Source organism: Cygnus olor, chromosome 1 (genome assembly GCF_009769625.2).
Source record: "Cygnus olor isolate bCygOlo1 chromosome 1, bCygOlo1.pri.v2, whole genome shotgun sequence".
In the NCBI taxonomy this organism is placed as follows: Eukaryota; Metazoa; Chordata; class Aves; order Anseriformes; family Anatidae; genus Cygnus; species Cygnus olor.
The window spans coordinates 142247808-142265498 of NC_049169.1; the positions used below are offsets into that span (position 1 = coordinate 142247808).

Below are 17691 nucleotides of genomic sequence, written 5' to 3' on the forward strand. Positions count from 1 at the left end.
CAGTGAATGGTTGGTTGTGATCTAGACTACAAAGATCTGAAGGAACTACAAGGATCTTGACTTAAATCAGGTTGATTATTATACAAAGTGAAATCATAGTCTCATTGAAATCTATGGCAAAGGTCTCACTAACTCCAGTGCGCCTGCAGTGTTCATCCATGCTTTTTAACCATGTTTCCTCCACCATCATGCATGTAGAATTCCTTGTTTTTCTTGGTTTGGAGTTCTTATTCTGTGAATAAACACAGAGAACAACCATGAAATGGGTGAGGATTAAAAAATAAGGGAAAGAATATGTGTAAAAGGGTTAGAAGTAAGGGATATTGGCAAAAAGAACAGAATTCAAAATCTTTGTAGAAGAGAAGCAGAAGAAGGCAATAGAGAAAATAAAAAGGAGAGTGGCAATGAAAATAGTAGATAGAAGATTGTGTCCTGGAAGAAGGAGGGGATTGTAAATGAGCCTTGAAAGCAGGCAAAATTGGAGGAATAGGAGGTAGTTCAGCATTCAGTTCTCATGCTGTGGGTAGGCTGAGCATATAAAAATCCTAACACTTTAGCAGGTAAAGCTACTGCACAATGATAGTAAAGTTTATGTTCAATTGTTCTGAGCTGCTTTTTAACATTCACAGTAGCACATCTAAACAAATCATCTCACTTTTAATGGAAATCACTGTGATGTCGATCTGTGCTTTGTTTCAAATGTTCTTGTTAGTTCCTCAATCAATGTACAAGGCAACATTTTCAAGTGCATTAAAATGAGGCTATTTACCACTGTTATGATAATGATGTTTCTGTGATGTCTAACAAATATTTATCCAGTTTGTCTGAATTGGTCAACACAGAGAAATTTCTATAACCATTTGTAGCAATTTTAATAATGGGTGCTGTAGAGCCCCACATTGTATGCTAACTTCTTCAGACATTTTTTTTTCTGTGCATAAACTAGGACCAAACTATTCCCCACACTGAACTGGGGTATGTTGTTTAGTATGCTTACTAACATGTATTGTCATTGAATATGTTGGTCCTGTTATATATATGAATTTTACAAGGAGACACACCTGATTCTATAAAAAGCATGAAATCTAAGTTTCACAAAGCATGTGCCACTTAATTTTAGCAGCACAAAAGAGTTCATGCTGATCATCTGAAGAGTTAGCTTTAACTGTTTATTGACATTGAATTGAAAATGAGAGAGATATTAAGTGAGTATTGGCCCTGAAACTCTACAATTGGAAGTATACCTATGGATATCCACCTTATAAAACTAGGTACCTTCATCTCCTTGTACTGCTGTTGTCTTTGAACCCATGCATTTTGTGCATAGTTTATCTTCTCTTGAAGAGTATTTTGGGGAAATGAATGAAGGAATGAACCATTCCAACAGAATTTCTCTTTTCCTCAATTGCTCTAGTTTTGTAGTATCCTACTTTCCAATGTCTTTATCATGCAGTGTATTAGAAAAAGAAACAAAATGCTATTTACATTGTCATCAAGTATTATATCAGTTAAGTCAACATAATTATGGTTCTGACATGATGAACTGCCAGAGAGAAGCAGTCTACTTATTTACTACTAAATTTGTTGATCCAGTGAATGTTAAGCTGCTCATTAATTGCTCAGCATAATGTTTGTTATGCACTCTGGAATATATCTGTGAGGAGGGAAAGAGGGGGAAAGAGAGGAAAGATAACAAAGTTTAATATAACTGCTTCTCCAAAATATTATAATCCTAAAGAATTGTATTAATTTATTTTGAAGAATTACCAAATATATTGGTAAATAGGTATACGTGAAAGTTTTGATTCTTTACACAATTTTCCTTTTAATGTAGTTTGGTCCACTCCACATAAATTATTGTTCATAATTTTGTTTGAATTCAATTTTTTTTACTTCTCCCCATGTATTTATTTATTTGAATTCACTTTTTTTTCTTCTCCCCATCTGATTACCTTTCCAAAACTCTACTGTTCCTCTACCAAAAATGTTTCTAAATTTCCTAGCACCTCTTCTGTAGTCTTATTTGAAAAAGTCCACCATATTCTTTTCCAAAGTGAAACCATTTTTCTTTCCAAATAGTAATATCATCCTGTGAGAAAAACAAATAAACAAAAAATACTTCATCATCCTAGTCATCTTGTTTTTCATTTGACACTACCAGTTCCATCTCATTCTGGATCTATCTTGTGATGGGAAGGCATCAGTGATTGCAATAACACTCCGCATCAGGAAGGTGATATGTTGTGCTAGCTTTATTAAAGTTTGGTTTAAAGAGATACTGGTACTAAATGTTGTCCTTGATTCAGATTTCATCTGCTGATTTCCAGGACAGTTACCTGTCTTCAGCTGAGGACTCTCCTATAACCTACACTTTCCTTAGATATCCCTGGGCTGTTTTCAGAGGCCACTGTTTAGATCAGGAGAAGAAACAGCACTGCATTCTGATGTACGCAGACATTCTGCTGTACCGTTTCACCAATTCATCTTGGTATTCACAGGTGGCAGTTTCTCATGCTCTATCTAATCTGAATCACTGCTTTCAGGCAGAACCATTACCACTGAGCCAAGTCTGAATCATCTACAGTTTACTTTATGTCGGTACTCTGGCCAAGAAATAGGAACCATACATTCCTTTCCTAATCCTTAGTTAGATGGTTTCCTTACCAAAAGAAGCATTTAAAAGAATACTTACAAACCAAGACTTTTTTTTTCTTTTCTTTTTTACCTTCATAAATATTTTGACCTTTCTTTATTTTGTAAAATATCCCTGAGTGTAGCTTACTGTACATTGATTTTAATAAGCATTCTCTACAGACCAATATGTATAATCTTGGAAATTGTATAATACAATTTTCCTCCACTGAAATACTATAGAAAATTGCACATTTTATACTGACATGTGCCACATCAATAATACAGTTTTTATATCTTATTTGTAGCTATTGATCTCAACAGCATAATGAAAAATTGATTGCAATGAAGTGCACTACTTCTTAAGTGTAAATTTCAATGTCAAATTATTTTTATCTATGCTTCCCAATTATAGATGAAGCTTATACATTTATATATGTTTGCTTTTACAAAATTCTGGATCAGTAAATTAGATATGACAAGAATCTACTCGGTCAATAGAAACCTTGTTGCTCTCACTAAAATATGATTCCAAAATTAAATACACTAGTTCCCTTTCTTCATTACATAAAGAATTAAAGTCTCTGTATGTGGTATCACCTTCCTAGTCAATTTAACAATTTGAAATAGGGTCCTAAATCTTAAGGGGATATGGGCACACAAAGTGTTTTATTGTGCAGGAAACCACTGAAATTCATACATTCATTCTGGAACCTACATGGCAAAGTAAACAAGGAGCAGCATATTCTTTTGTTATCTCTTGAGACCTTATTATTTTGGGGGGAAAACATTTTTGTTAAGGGAAAACCTTATGTTATTAGAACTGACAAAAATGTGAATGGCTTCAATACTTAGCAAAGGGGAGGCATTGGTTTCTATTTTTTGCATTGTAAAGGTAGCGTAATTCTACTTCTGCACCTCCTCTGTACCTTATTGGGAAGTTCAGACTGGGAAATTCAGACTACTTTTCTTCTGGGTCATGAGCAGAGGTTATCTCCAAAGAAAGCTCCTTTACTCCTGTTTTCTGGGGACTGGAACGCTTAATGCAGAGTTGCTCCTGCCTGTGGAATTTCTCAGAAAAACAGCAAAAATATTGCTGATTTAATTAGATATGCTACACATTTCATAATCAACAAAACGTTTAGGTGTCTAGGCTAAGTTAATCTGCTAGATTTCTTCCAGTCAGTGAATAGAGATGGGAACCTCTGAAATAGCATGATTCATCCCGTCCTAAAAGGATGAGAATGAATCACCGTTCAAAAATGTCTGTCAGTTTTCGTTGATGATAGAAAAAGTGAATGTGATTAGTTCAGACTAGAGCCCTTGTTTCAGTTCCTAGGATTAGAGAAGAGGAATCTCACCATACGGGCTCATACAACTGTGACCAAAAGCTTGATTGCAATGTTGTCATAGTCTTGTTCAACCACTACCACATACATGTTCAGTTGTTCCACTGTCATGAAGGTAAATTTTACAAATAACTGTGAACCTACAGGCACAAAAAGAAAATTAGTGTTTCTTCCTTCTTTTTGGATACCACTGAATACTGTCCAAATCTTTCACTTTCTCAGTGTGGAAACAAAAGTGTCTCCCCAGGATGGTTGCTGCTGTAATGTTGACTGGGCAAGGAAAAGGGGAAAGATGTCTATGTCAGATGACCTGTAGTAATCATGCCTTTTCAACACTGCTAATAGAAGGGACTTGCCCAATACTTGATGATAATCTCAGTTACAATCTAGTGTTCAGGAATTTTTTTTTGTGGGTGTGGGTGTGAGTGTGTGGGTGTGTTTCTTAAATAACATCTGTCTGCTTCCATATCTGTTTGTCTTAAACAGGAGTAATAGCTTTTGCCTTCCCTAGAATGGGTGAATTGGTTGCGTCAGATGTAACTGGTTGCTGAAGTGGGAGGAATGAAAAACAGTTACACACAATGTGGCACAAAGAAAGCCTGTTTTCCCATGGATTTGTGCCTCTTGCTTCTCAAGACAAAATTTTCTTTACACCTAAGGCATAAACAATAACCCTTCTACATTTTTTTTTATTTTCATAAAGGTTGAGCTCATGGTGAAATGTGTTTTTTAGTGGGAGCATTAATAATGTCTTTTTCTGCTCAGCTGCCTATTTTCATGACATTTGTTAACCTTACCCATCTCTCAAAGCTGGTTGATATTAATCATGGGCTCAAAACTGTTTGTAAATCAGGTTGAAAATGATACGAGCATGGTGACCATTGTAGGAAAGGACTGCATAGCATCTAGTATGAAATGAGAAACATTTCCCCTGTTCACTGCACAAGCCAAATTTTGTTACAAGTTGGCACTTATGAAATGACTGTGCTCTGGTACTCCAGGCAGGTATTCAATTTGACCCTGTTCCTAAGTGGGCAGTTGCATAGGTTAAGATACACTGACAAAAAAAGTCAAGCACCATTTCAATAAAGGCTGGCTTTTATTATTTCCATGCATTTGTTTGAGTAAGGAGTTTTACAACTTTGCAATTCATTTCCAGACATCCTGAAACAAATGTCCTGTGAATTTGCATATTTCATGACTGATTTTTAAATGTAGCCTACATAGGAACTTAAAAGATATGCAAGTCTTTAAAGAGAAGAAGATGATAATCTTACCAATTAGATAATTATTGTTATTATAAAGTCCTGTGTTTCTTACTTTAATACAAGGGCCTAAATAAGCAATGTGCACCTGAAAATCTTTTCCACAAAAAATTAGTCTGAGTTGTATTGCCATCAAAAAATGCATAAGCCAATGGTGAAAACTAGAAATAAGCCACAACGATCATATTATGAAAGCCAAGATAATTTTCTCATGACTCTTTGAAACCCAACTACGTCTTAAGTCCAGGGTGAACAGTGTTTCCATCACTCTAATTAACTTGGTGATGTTTCAAAGCAAAGAGCATGTCAACATAGCTGTATGAAGGATGTGCATACATGAGCAGCTAGGAGAAATATAAAATATTAAAAACAGATAAATTGAGGTGGAAAAAAGCTCCAGAAAGAGGCCAAGGAAAATCTGCTAGTCTTAACTGTGGAGGTGTTATTTGTAAAACTGCACTATTGATAGACAGGAGTCCAGAAAGTGATTAAAGTAAAATAAAAACAAACCAACAACCACTGAAATAACTGTGGAGATAACAGATGTGATAAAATCATGTTTGTAAAAAGGATGGATGGATGGACATCCATTTAAATGGATGTTCCTCAATTAAAGAAAGTTAAAACAGTAATTAATTTTAATGCTTTATTATTTATTATTATTTAATGTGGTTTACTCTCAGGCTAAGCGTCTTGAGAGAGCTGGCATCAAAGTCCTACATCACTTGGCCAGCTGAGAACATCAACCAAAGCTCAGCAGCAAGACTGACAACTGCAGCACAGATCCTCTGAGAAGGCTGTTGTTAATGTAAGGGAGAGTGAAATATGGATGGAAATGTCCAAGAGTTGGTAAATTTGTGGTAAACACTGTTAAACACAAGACAGAACAGAGAACTAATTTATATTTCTGAGCATAATTTCTTCCTTTAACTCCCTTAGCCTTTTACTAAGGCAACATTCCTTAGATGTTATGACACAAACACTCATCAAGTCTCCTCAAACCTTCCATTGTATGACAAAATTTAGTGACATACAATGAGCTGCTAGAAGGGGTGTGAAAATGTTGCCTTACACATCATCAGATTAGGTGGAATTTGAATTCAGTTCTTAATGAACACAGAAAAAAACCTGACAGTTACTGTGACTATCTCACCTACCAAAAAAATACTTTGATTGGATGTACCTTATCAGACTCCAGAGAATACAATTCCCTGTTCCTTGATCCTTAATGAAAAAAAAGGTGTAACCTAATTCCTACTAAGAAAAGCACAGCTGTGTTGGTGCTCTTTTTGCATGGATAACAGGGAACAGGACTGAGAAGTCCAGATTATTTATTTATTTATTTATTTATTTATTTTGTAGCCATCAAGAAACATAATCAGAATACTCTTAGTGTCTATCAAAGCAAAGAAAGAGAAGGTTGTTTTTTTTTTTTTTTTTTTTTTTGGCACTGAAATTTGGTTCAAACCACTTTTCAAGTTGGGCATTTAACTTGGTGGCTTTTTCTTCACTTTCGTGAGTCTTTTTCAGTCTTTAAAGGATGTATATGTAACAATAAAGAAGTCAGAGAAAGCACACCTGTTAGCAGCTGAGTCTGCCGGACTCATATTTCGCATTTCTAGACAGACTTTATGTTGTTCATATATTGTTATATTGCAACATTTTATGCAGATAGCCACAGGCCCTGGCTGAAATGTTTTTAGAGTATAATCATAGTTTAGGAGCAGCTAATCTATTCAGGAATCAATATAGCTGGAACCAAGGCAGTGGCCATGTAGGAAGACAAGCAGACTGATGGAATTGGCTCAGACTGATGGAATTAAGTGATCCCTGCCCATGGCAGGGGGGTTGGAATTAGATGAGCTTTTAGGTCCCTTCCAACCCAAACCGTTCTATGCTTCTATGATTCTTTCTCCATCAAGGGTGAACAGTAGTTGCTGCAAAATTTGTCTACAACAAATGACAGCAACCTATTTGGGTAAGTGAGGGAAAAATTTAAGAATCAGTTTGTTAACTGCAATTCCCCTAAAGAAAATCTAGAGGGATGCCACTGACATGACGTGTTGTTATATCCATGTAAAATTTATCTACACAACTTCATCTGTATAAAATACAAATGTCTGCTCTGGCTATTTATCCTAGACTTTTCCAGTCAGTGAAGAGAGGGGCCAGTACCTTGAAGAATCAACTCCACCTACATGTTTTAATACGGGATGGATTGCCCTCTGGAGGCATCATCCTATTGGTCACAAAGGGCTTTTTGATAATTTGAGACCAGACACCTCATTATGCCTGTGCTCAGAGATGTTTTACTCAAGCTGTAATACAGGGTGTTAATAGACATGATTCAGGATATTAATTAATTGCTACATGACATTTCTAGGTTGTTGAATGAAAGTAAAATTATATTTTCCAGTGGTCTTACCTTCAACATTCACTGATGTGATCTACACAACATGCATAGAGTTTTGCTATACTGTCTGCAATTTCTACAGTACCAAGGAAACCCTTTTGTCTGCTACAATTAGTTTGGCATCGTTGTTTCCCACTGACTTAGTGAATCATTCAGCAACTCTTTTCCAGGTTGTCTTTCCATATCAGCATAAGTAGGAGGATAAGGGAAATGTAGCGTATTTTCAAGTTTAGGTTGTAGATATATGATTTGGTGGAAATGATTTCTGTCCTTTCTTGCTCTGATATGCCCTTTAGTACTGTGTTGCTTTGCAGAGCTATGTGCAACTGCAGAAGGAAGCATTCAATAGTTTATACTTTACAGGTGAATTTCAGATCAAATGGCCTTAATTTAACTTAAGGAAATAGGAAATCACAAAGTTTCCTTCTATCTTCTATCATAAATTAGTAAAACAGAGCAAAAATAAGTCACAAGGCTTCACAGCATAATTCATATTTTACAGAATATTTAGCCAAAATTTCTAGTTTTACTTGTAGAGTTTCAGGTCTGTCTACACTTTAGTATTAATTATCTTTTTGTCATATATTTAGATATGAGTAAAAGAAAATGGACATTTTATTCAGCCGGAAAATATGATCTAGTACTTAGTGGAACAACACCTGGGAGTCTCTGAAACCTTCTGCAACTCAAACCTATTTTTACCTCCCAATGGGAATTCTCTTTAGCACCATTTTGTTTAATTTCAAGTTTCATCAAAGTAGTATTTATTTGTACAAAACTGTACACCAGATGTCTGCAACCATGAAGCCTATAAACTATTTTGTTGCCAATGTGACCCTAGTGGTTTCAACAATTACAAACTGAAAGCAGGTCTGTTTACACAAGGCTTTAATGTTAAACTATATGCAAACATAACTATGTGAACTCCCAGTTAGACAGACACATCCAGTTTCACAAATATTCCAGCAAATGAAATCTTAGAATTTGTAAGCTACTAAGTATAGCACAAAGAACATGAAAATCACGATGCAGTACTACTTAGCACTTATATATATAGCACTTTACATCTTCAAAGTACTGTGCTAACAATATCTAATTAATCCTCCTCAACTAATTAATCCTTTCCAGATCAGGAAGTTGAGACACATTAATTACAATTATTATTTATGTACTTATATAGCACCATAGGTGTGCATGCCACTTTACAGACTTATAGACCAGTCCCATATTAAGCAGCTAAACTTTGTCTTTAATACTAAAGGTTCTTAACAAGTAATATTTGGAGAGAATAATTTCCCTGAAAAAGTTTACAGTCATGCATTGGATTCTGTCATCAGAATTGTCCATAAGAAAACATTAAAAGCGAGACGGACATAAGGAGCTATACTGCTTATCTGTGTGTTTAGAACATGTGTGTGTATAGCTATACACGTGTGTGTGTTTAGAAAAAAAATGTTATTGTGTATGAATTGGTTTTCAAGAAGGTTTATAATATGTTCACGCCTCTGAACACATGAATTATCAACAATAGTATCTATGATGGTAATAGATTTTTATGTTATGTGTCTCAAAATTATGGAGAATGAAGAAGATCCTGAAATGAAGAATGGTTTCATTCTGTGTGCAAAAGATCTAAATGTCTATATCTGCAACTGTTTTCTGAAAGATAATCCCATTTGTCTCAGAGTTTGGGTTATTGTACTGGAGGTCTAAGTTCTATCTATTGTGCATAATTTCCCAATGCAGCATAAAGCAAAATTTAAAAAAGAGATTATTACTTAATCGTTACTTTAAAAATTATTTAATTACTTACACCAGTGCTTAAGTAGAAGGAAGTCAAAAATTAATGATCCCTCGGTTCCCAGCCCATTGCATTTTCCCTTAAATGAAGGAATATTATGGGGAAAACAGAGAATATTTTAATGGTGATCAGATCCCTGTCCAGTTTCTATCCTATCCAGACAGTCCTTGGTAGGTCAGCATGCAAATAAGCATTCCCCCCCTCCCGGAATAAGCTCTAGTAACTTACTCCCACCCCACCCCCCCACCTTTTTAAAATTTACTTGTTTATTTATTTATTCAAGAAAATTGTTAGTAACATGTATCTGGTTCAAATCTGAGCAGATTCCTCCTCACACAGAAAAAAGTTGTTCTAATAAGTCTAGGACAAACTCTCTCAACAAATAATGGATGGTCTAGAAATATCTTCAGTAACAGTCAGAAAAATACATGTAAAGGGAAGTATTTTTCAGTCTGAATATATGTGCATATATCACATCCTATAATATTAGATGTATTTTAATCTTAGACTTCAATTCTGTATTTGATGTTCTTCTGTTAAATTCTTCATATCAAGTGGATGGAATAAATCTTGTGTCTTCTTTTACAATTTCCTAGGTTGAAGGGGTTAGAAAGTATATGGCTTAGTCCTAAGAGAATTTGTATCACAAAATGTTTTGAAATCTTTTCATTTTTGTTTGTGTATTGTATATTCACTATTCTAAATTATTCACTGCAATTCTTGGTCTGAAAACAATTCAGACACTGTTTGCTATAAGTATTAATAAATGAGATTCAACTTGTGAGCCAATTTACTTAGTCAAGACTTGGTATGCTGCTTCTACATTATAGTTCAGGACCATAAGTGAAGAACACATTTTCTTTTCTCTCTCCCTCTCTGTCTCTCTCTCTCTCCCCCAGATGAAATTTTAAAAGTTATTTAGGTAGGCAGAATGCAATTTCCTGAATTGGCATTTGGCCAGTATATATGGTTTGACCTCCTTCTAATGGAGATGTGTTTATTTAAAGTAGCAGGGCACAATCAAAGACCAACTGTATTCTCAGAGAAGTAGGTGAGGAAGTGAAAACAAGGAGCACCAATAAAGAATTCTAATCAGGAATGAAACACCTAAAAGTGTATTGAAACAGTGTTCTGCAGTGCTTCAAATAATCCCAGGCTGTTTTAACTTGTGCAACTGCTACTTACAAGACAAATAACATGAGCTGACGCCAACCAGTCTCATGTTTTCATTAGGATAAGCCATTATTATAAAGTGCTTCAGATGTATTGAGCGACAGTGAACTTTCTGTTTTCAGACATGGTGGTACAGTACTTAGTCTCACCATGGGTCCAAGAACCCAGGTTTAAACTTTGCCTTGCTTTTGTGCAGTAGACCTTCCACTGAGTTACAGATGAGTACCATCTTATTGAGGTTCGGTCTAAGTGTTGCTGCCTACTTTTTAGTGCATGTCAACGGCTGGTTGAATGGGAATGCTTTAAATAGTATAGATTGATTGGCAACCTAGAATTGGACTGAACTTGACTTCTTCTCCAGGTTTCTAAAGCATCCACTTTAGGATAAAGTTCCTACCACTTTAAACCCTAATGTTTCAGCAACCTCAGTTGAAATTTACCATTCTCTGGTTTACCATGGACTTAACTAACAACTCAACAACACTTTTATCTTCATAAACTCCAGTAGCTGAATATACAAATGAGTTTCATCATAAGGAATAAAAGTCCTTACTATTTCTTTAAGTTGGTCATAGATCAGTGAAGAAACTAAGAGAAAGCATTGCTTTAGTCAGTGACTAACCAGGTATTTATCATGAATTTAGAATGGTGAGTCTAATGGAATGTGGAAATGGAAGAACTGTAAGGAACATGTCTGGAATCTGTATGGGGTCTGGATGACAAAACTGTGTAAAAATGGTTATTGCCAGTCCTACTGAAATTAAGGTCAATGGCTGAAGGATGGGTGCAGAAAATGGGGAGAGGGAGAGAACAGGTGAACAATTTAGAATTATACAAATCATTACTGATTTGTATAATTAAAGGTGTCATGGGGAACCACAGAAGAAGGAAGAAGTCCCTAGCCATATGTTCAGGATCATGTAAGACTGATGGAATTAAAAGAAAAAGGCATATATATAAGACAGGTCAGCTTTGACTTGTTCTTGAGATGGAAGCAGTGTTATGCTCCAAGATCAAATGCATGCACCTCTCTTGCCTAAAGTGAACCTTCTGAATAAAGGTAAATAATTCATTCCAGGGAAAGAGTTATAGCAATGTAAATGTTGAAATAATGAGATAAAATGAGTTTTGGATAATATGTTTATTTTCAGTTTTCGGTCATTTTCTGTATATAAAAATATAGATATATACAGGTACCAAAACCTTCTGAAGATGTCAAGTGGAAGTTAGGTTTTAAGTTGTTCCTTCCTTCTTCCCTTCCTCACGTCCTCCCCCATCCTCCATTCCTCATACTTTCTACTTTCTTCTCTTTCTCTTTTCCTCTCTTTTTCTCTCTTTTCCTCTTTTCTTTTCATTATAGACTCATAGTGCAGAGTTTTTTGAACAGCACGGCAACATATCATCAAAAGCAGCAAACTCGCAGAAGGTTCTCAGGTCATTCTCCCAACCTGCCCAATGAAACCAACTAGTTCCTGTGCACTACTTGCTGACAGTAGCTGATTCTTTGTTGATAAAGAAGGGTCAAAATATATAATCAGATTTGTGCTATTCTTTCCCATGATCAAAAGGAGGAGGTTCCCTCTTCCCTCATTTGAAATCTTTGCTGAAGTACACAGTCAGCAAACCTCTCTGCTAAGTGCCTCTGCAATTGTTATAGGTTTGCAGATTTTTTTCTTCCCCTCCTCTCTTCTCCTCTGCTACGACAGATAAAAACTGAAACTGTTGGTTCCTATCAAAGTGCACCCAGGAACTAAGCTAAAAGGAAGAATCTCTCTCTGCATAATTCCAGCATTGATGAATTAAGGCCTAAAATGCCTTTTTGTATTTCAAACAACGTTCATAGTCCATGCTTAAAATCGAGATTAGCTCCATCAAGAAGCAGTAAATTCAGCAATAAGATTTAATCTCTGTGGCACTCAAAAGACAAGATTCAATTATATTCTGTGATCTTAATTGAATTACACCCCCCCACAAAAGTAATGACATTATTTAATATTTTCCCCAAGCCCAGCTTACTCAGATTGAAAAGAATTAAATAAACCATGGTTTGAGAAAAAATGTTTGTTTTTGTTGCCTAATAATTCACAGCTTTGAGGAGAACTAATAAACTAATATTCTTCTAATAGTAAGAGACTAATATCTCTCTCTCGAAGTGCTTTTTTTTTTTTTTTTTTTTTTTTTTTCTTTTTGACCCATCTGGTTTGTCAGAAAAGTCTCCTACCTCTGATATTTATACAATATCATGCAAATGTCAAAATCTGAATGTCATCTTCAAAGACCCTTTTATGTCAGGCAACCCCTTTATAGGGAAAAAATAAACAATTTTATGTATGCATGCTTGATGCCAGTCCAATTAATAAAAGCCTTTTTTGCTATGCTTGGCTACAAGCAAGTTTCTCTTTTGAAAATGAACAGAGGGAGAATGAGATAAAAGGTCTGTATTGTTTCCTTGCAAATTTTACAGTTTCATTTTTAATTTGTGTTTGGATGTGAGGATCTTGGTGCAGATGGTGTGATAGTCCACAGTATGTTCTGAGAACCTGAAATGATAACAAAGATATGCAAATTGAGAGGGTGCTTTGGATGAAAGCCAGGATATCCAATTTCACAATAGCTGAAAACAAATTGATGTGCCCAGCAAACTACTCAGAGTAGCACTAGGAAATGTAACAGTGCCAAAACAAATTATATTAATGACCTGAGCAGTTTGTTGAATTCTATTGGCTAGCTTAATGTTGGTTACATTTGTCTGTGTTGGCACTTCATTTACTGCACAAAAAGTTTTGTTAATGAAAAAAAAATAATAATGAAAAATCAGTCGGTAATTGTAAAATAAAGTTATAATTATTTTTACATCTTAGAAATGTCAAACATATTTCATGTGAAACAAATTGAAAAAGTAGATACTCTTGAAATTCAGAAATCAGAGTCAAAATTATTTCTACAAGGAAACAGAAACATCAGTGTCTCTGGCTCAGCATTACATTTAATACTAACAAAACAATGAAAAAAATTCTGTTATTAAATACAGAAACCTAGTAAGAAATGTTTCCAAAGAAAATATTTAGGTGTAAAGCCACTGTCTAGAATAATTCTGATGCATTAATGTTATTCACATTTTTGCCAGTATTAAAAAGAGAGCCTGAGCTGTTGGTTGTCATTACTGTCTTCCCCTCCTCCTTCCCTTAACTGAAGAATTCTCATCTTCAAGTGAATCACTTTAAACAGACTTAAAAAAAAATAAAAATTGTTTCTTGCTTAAACTATGTTTAAATGGATGAGAAAAAAAGTCTGCCAAGAATACTCGTAGTTTGACTATCCCTTAACAGTTCATATATTTTACATGAATAGCTTCTTTCTGTTTAGAATGAGAAAATCAAAGGCACTTTCAGTTTTCATAAAATCATACTAGCAATGCAGTGAATTGAATGCACCTTCACATATTTCAGCAGTCCATACTGAATAACATACATTGAATTATGCAAATCCATAATTCGAGTCTTGCTAAAGCCTGGTTTTGGATTTGACTCTAAACACATGAAAAACTTTTATTTACTAATAATATACATAAATTGGGCCTTGCAGAGGAAAAAAATAAACTAAGATTTGATCTTGCTATCTCTACAGTCAATACGCTACCTCCACAGCTGGCATAAGAGTAACAGTTTCAATGGAGAGATACCAGTCTACTTCACTTAGACACTGGTGAACTGCATGTTTTATTGTAATTTCTAGCGACATCACTAGTCTTTTGTTCATCTAAAAAACTCTGAGGCCATTTTATAAAATACTAAATCAGAGTAAAAACAGCAGCAGCTGCACCAGCTCTTCCCCCTTTCCCTTCCCATTGCATAAAAGTATAACTTAAAGGTGTTATAAATTGGTGCCATCTATTAAAATGAGAAGCAGTTTCTTATTGCTTGCAACTTTATTTTAATGTCACAAGAACGAAAACAAATACTGGCAGGGAATTCATCAAATGTTCAGTACCAAGACAATGTGTCTCAACTCTTAAATGTCACCTATTATATATACACATGTCCTAATGCCACAAAACTGTTCTTGTGAAAAGCACTTACATCCATAGTTTGTAACTTTGCTGATTTTACCCTTACCTGTACATAATCTGTTACTAAAAAGTAGGTAGTTTGAGACATGACATAAAAAATGGCAGTTATTGCCATTTCCTAGATAAACATAAAAATGATCAGGGGAAAAAAAAAAAAAAAAAAGCCTTGGTACAAGATTGATTTCTGATATTTTGATTTAGGCTTTTCCCTCAAAACTTGTATACAGAAGAATCCTTCTGATGAATTGTGTGAACTGTGAATCTGCCTTGTGGGCAGAGAGCAAATTCTTGGTACGACCTGCACCGCTGCTCCTGCACTTGACTTGAGACTGGAGGTATTTGCTATGGGACAAAATTGATGTGGAGTTGTAATAATTCAAAGGGAAGTGAAGTGGGTTTGGCAAAGAGAGCTGAGAAAGAGGCAGAAGGGTATGTCAAATTCTTGTTGGTCCTGGGGTACTTGCCCAGTTATATAGCTCCTGGATCCATGCTATTGTTGAGCCTGTAGTTGAAACCGATAGTCACAGGGTAGATGCCTTGTTATAAGAATAGGCAACATTTTTAGCAGACTTAATCATAGAATCATAGAATATCCCGAGTCCAATCTCCTTCAATTCAGACAGGCTTGGTGCAGTGATTACTTCACTGGGGAGCCTGTTCCAGTGTGCAACCACCCTCTCGGTGAAGAACCTCTTCCTGATGTCTAGCCTACTTCCCCTGCCTCAGCTTAACACCGTTCCTGTGGGCCCTATCATTGGTGATAACGGAGAATAGGTCATCTGCCTCTCCACTCCCCCTCACGAGGAAGTTGTAGACTGCAATGAGCTCCCCCCTCAGCCTCCTCTTCTCCAGGCTGAACAGGCCCAGTGACCTCAGCCGCTCCTCATATGTCTTCCCCTCTAGACCCTTCACCTTCTTCGTCGCCCTCCTCTGGACACTCTCCAACAGTTTAATGTCCTTTTTGTACTGTGGTTCCCAGAACTGCACACAGTACTTGAGGTGAGGCTGCACCAGCGCAGAGTAGAGAGGGACAATCACTTCCCTCGACTGACTAGCAATGCCGTGCTTGATGCACCCCAGGATACGGTTGGCCCTCCTGGCTTCCAGGGCACACTGCTGGCTCATATTCAACTTGCTGTCAACCACAACCCCCAGATCCCTCTCTGCGGGGCTGCTCCCCAGCGTCTCGTCACCCAGTCTGTACATATAGCCAGGGTTGCCCCATCCCATGTGCAGGACCCGGCACTTGCTTTTGTTAAACTTCATGTGGTTGGTGATCGCCCAGCTCTCTGACTTCATGGCTTCACATCTCCCAGACTTCACATCTCTCAGACTTCATGGCTTCTTCCTCAGAAAACAAACCCCATCCCTGTGGCAGGTTATCAATCACATGCATCGTCCCAAAAAAGTGTGGGAATGACCCCCATCTGTTCCTTAAGCCTTCTCTGCTTATGATAACAGGATGAGATGACCTGGCTCTGTGTTTTTTAACTCATTCAACATTCAGAGTGATTCACTGAGTGAACATGGAAGACTTTGCAAGGCGGGGTAAAGTGTTTTTTTTGTTGTTGTTGTTTGATTGATTGTTTGATTTTTTGTTTGTTTTTACTTGGTGGCATATCTTGCATGAAAATTTCAAAGTTTCCCCACAGCCAGTTGGATAGGGAGATGATAATGCAAGTCAGCCTGGGAAATGCCTACAGATTTACAAAACTGATCTGACGGAAAACAGGTTTTTTTTTGAAAAACAAATATACAAACAAACAAAAACCAAAACACCTCAAGAAATACGCAGAGATTCCATTTATAATGAATTTATTTATTTCAGGACACATTTCCATTTTTTTCCCCCTTATGACACTAAGAAAGTGTCTTTTTGGTTGTACCTTTGCGAAGGAAGAAGTAGAGTGAAAGGAATGGAGAGGGAAGAAACCTGTGGAGTTTTATATTGTTCACCGCTTTTAATGTAAATCCTTTAGTTTTTGATAGCAGTGTTGTGCAGCCCCGAAGGGTAAGTACACCTCTCACTTCCAGGAGTGCAGGGGTTGCATGGCAGTGGAACCAGCACAGTGAACCCTGCTGCCCCACTGCACTGCCTGCTTCACCACGGTGCACTGGACCTGCAGGCACTGACTGGAGGTCTGTGGGACCTCCCCGTGCAGCGTGTTACACCACAGTGCTACTGGGACTGCTACTGGGACCTGTTGCAGACTGCACATCCAAGGGCAGGTCCCATCACAGTGGAGCAATGCCTGCCTTCATGGGCATGAGATCAGGTCAAAGAGCGACAGTCCCAGCTGGGACAATCTCTGCTTTGCACTGTGTGTGTGTGTGCGCGAAACCAAAGCTTTCAAGTGGGAAAGGGGGAACAACTCCCTTTCTCACAAAAAATGTTTACTGCCTCTTTTTAGCTGAGTGCTCCCAAGCCTGAGGTGCCTGTTCCAAACATTCTCTTTTCCCAATGACTTCATTCCTGTGTTACTCCCACACTCTCCTTAGTAGGTGTGCAGCACCGTGCCATTTATAAGTTGCATACAATGTGTCTGAGAGTAGAAGTTTAGCTTTTTTAATTAGGCACAGTGCTATTTTATCCCCCCTCCTTTTTTTTTTTTTTTTTTTTTTTTTTTTTTTTTGTCATAGCAAGATGAAGGTGTAACTGTGAACTTGACTTACATTTGTCAAAGGAAATAATAATAATAATACAATCCTCACAAAGCAATTAATAGCTTTTATTAACTGATATATCTATGTAATAGCAAAATATAGGTTTTAGATGAGCCCAGAAAATGACCGTTGGTAAGAAGCTAGCTAAAAGGAATACCTTAGAGCTGTCCATCAGTTGCACAGACGCACACAAATCCTGAGCAGCGAGGCAATGTACTCTCTGTCTTCATGCATAATACATACAAAATAGGTGAAGTGGTATGTAAAGTGAATTTTAATTGGTTATAATTGTCATTTCATTTAGTAAAGTATTGTCTGGAGACCAG

General features: G+C 36.6%; 1 long non-coding RNA gene across 1 annotated transcript in view; it reads left to right on the plus strand.

Moving 5' to 3' along the window:
• LOC121062832 overlaps window positions 1-17691 on the plus strand; it is a 68293-nt gene that overhangs the window by 39612 nt on the left and 10990 nt on the right. Inside the window, exon 2 of the long non-coding RNA XR_005815710.1 lies at window positions 5929-6053. This is a non-coding gene — a long non-coding RNA (uncharacterized LOC121062832). The remainder of the gene's footprint in view (window positions 1-5928; window positions 6054-17691) is intronic.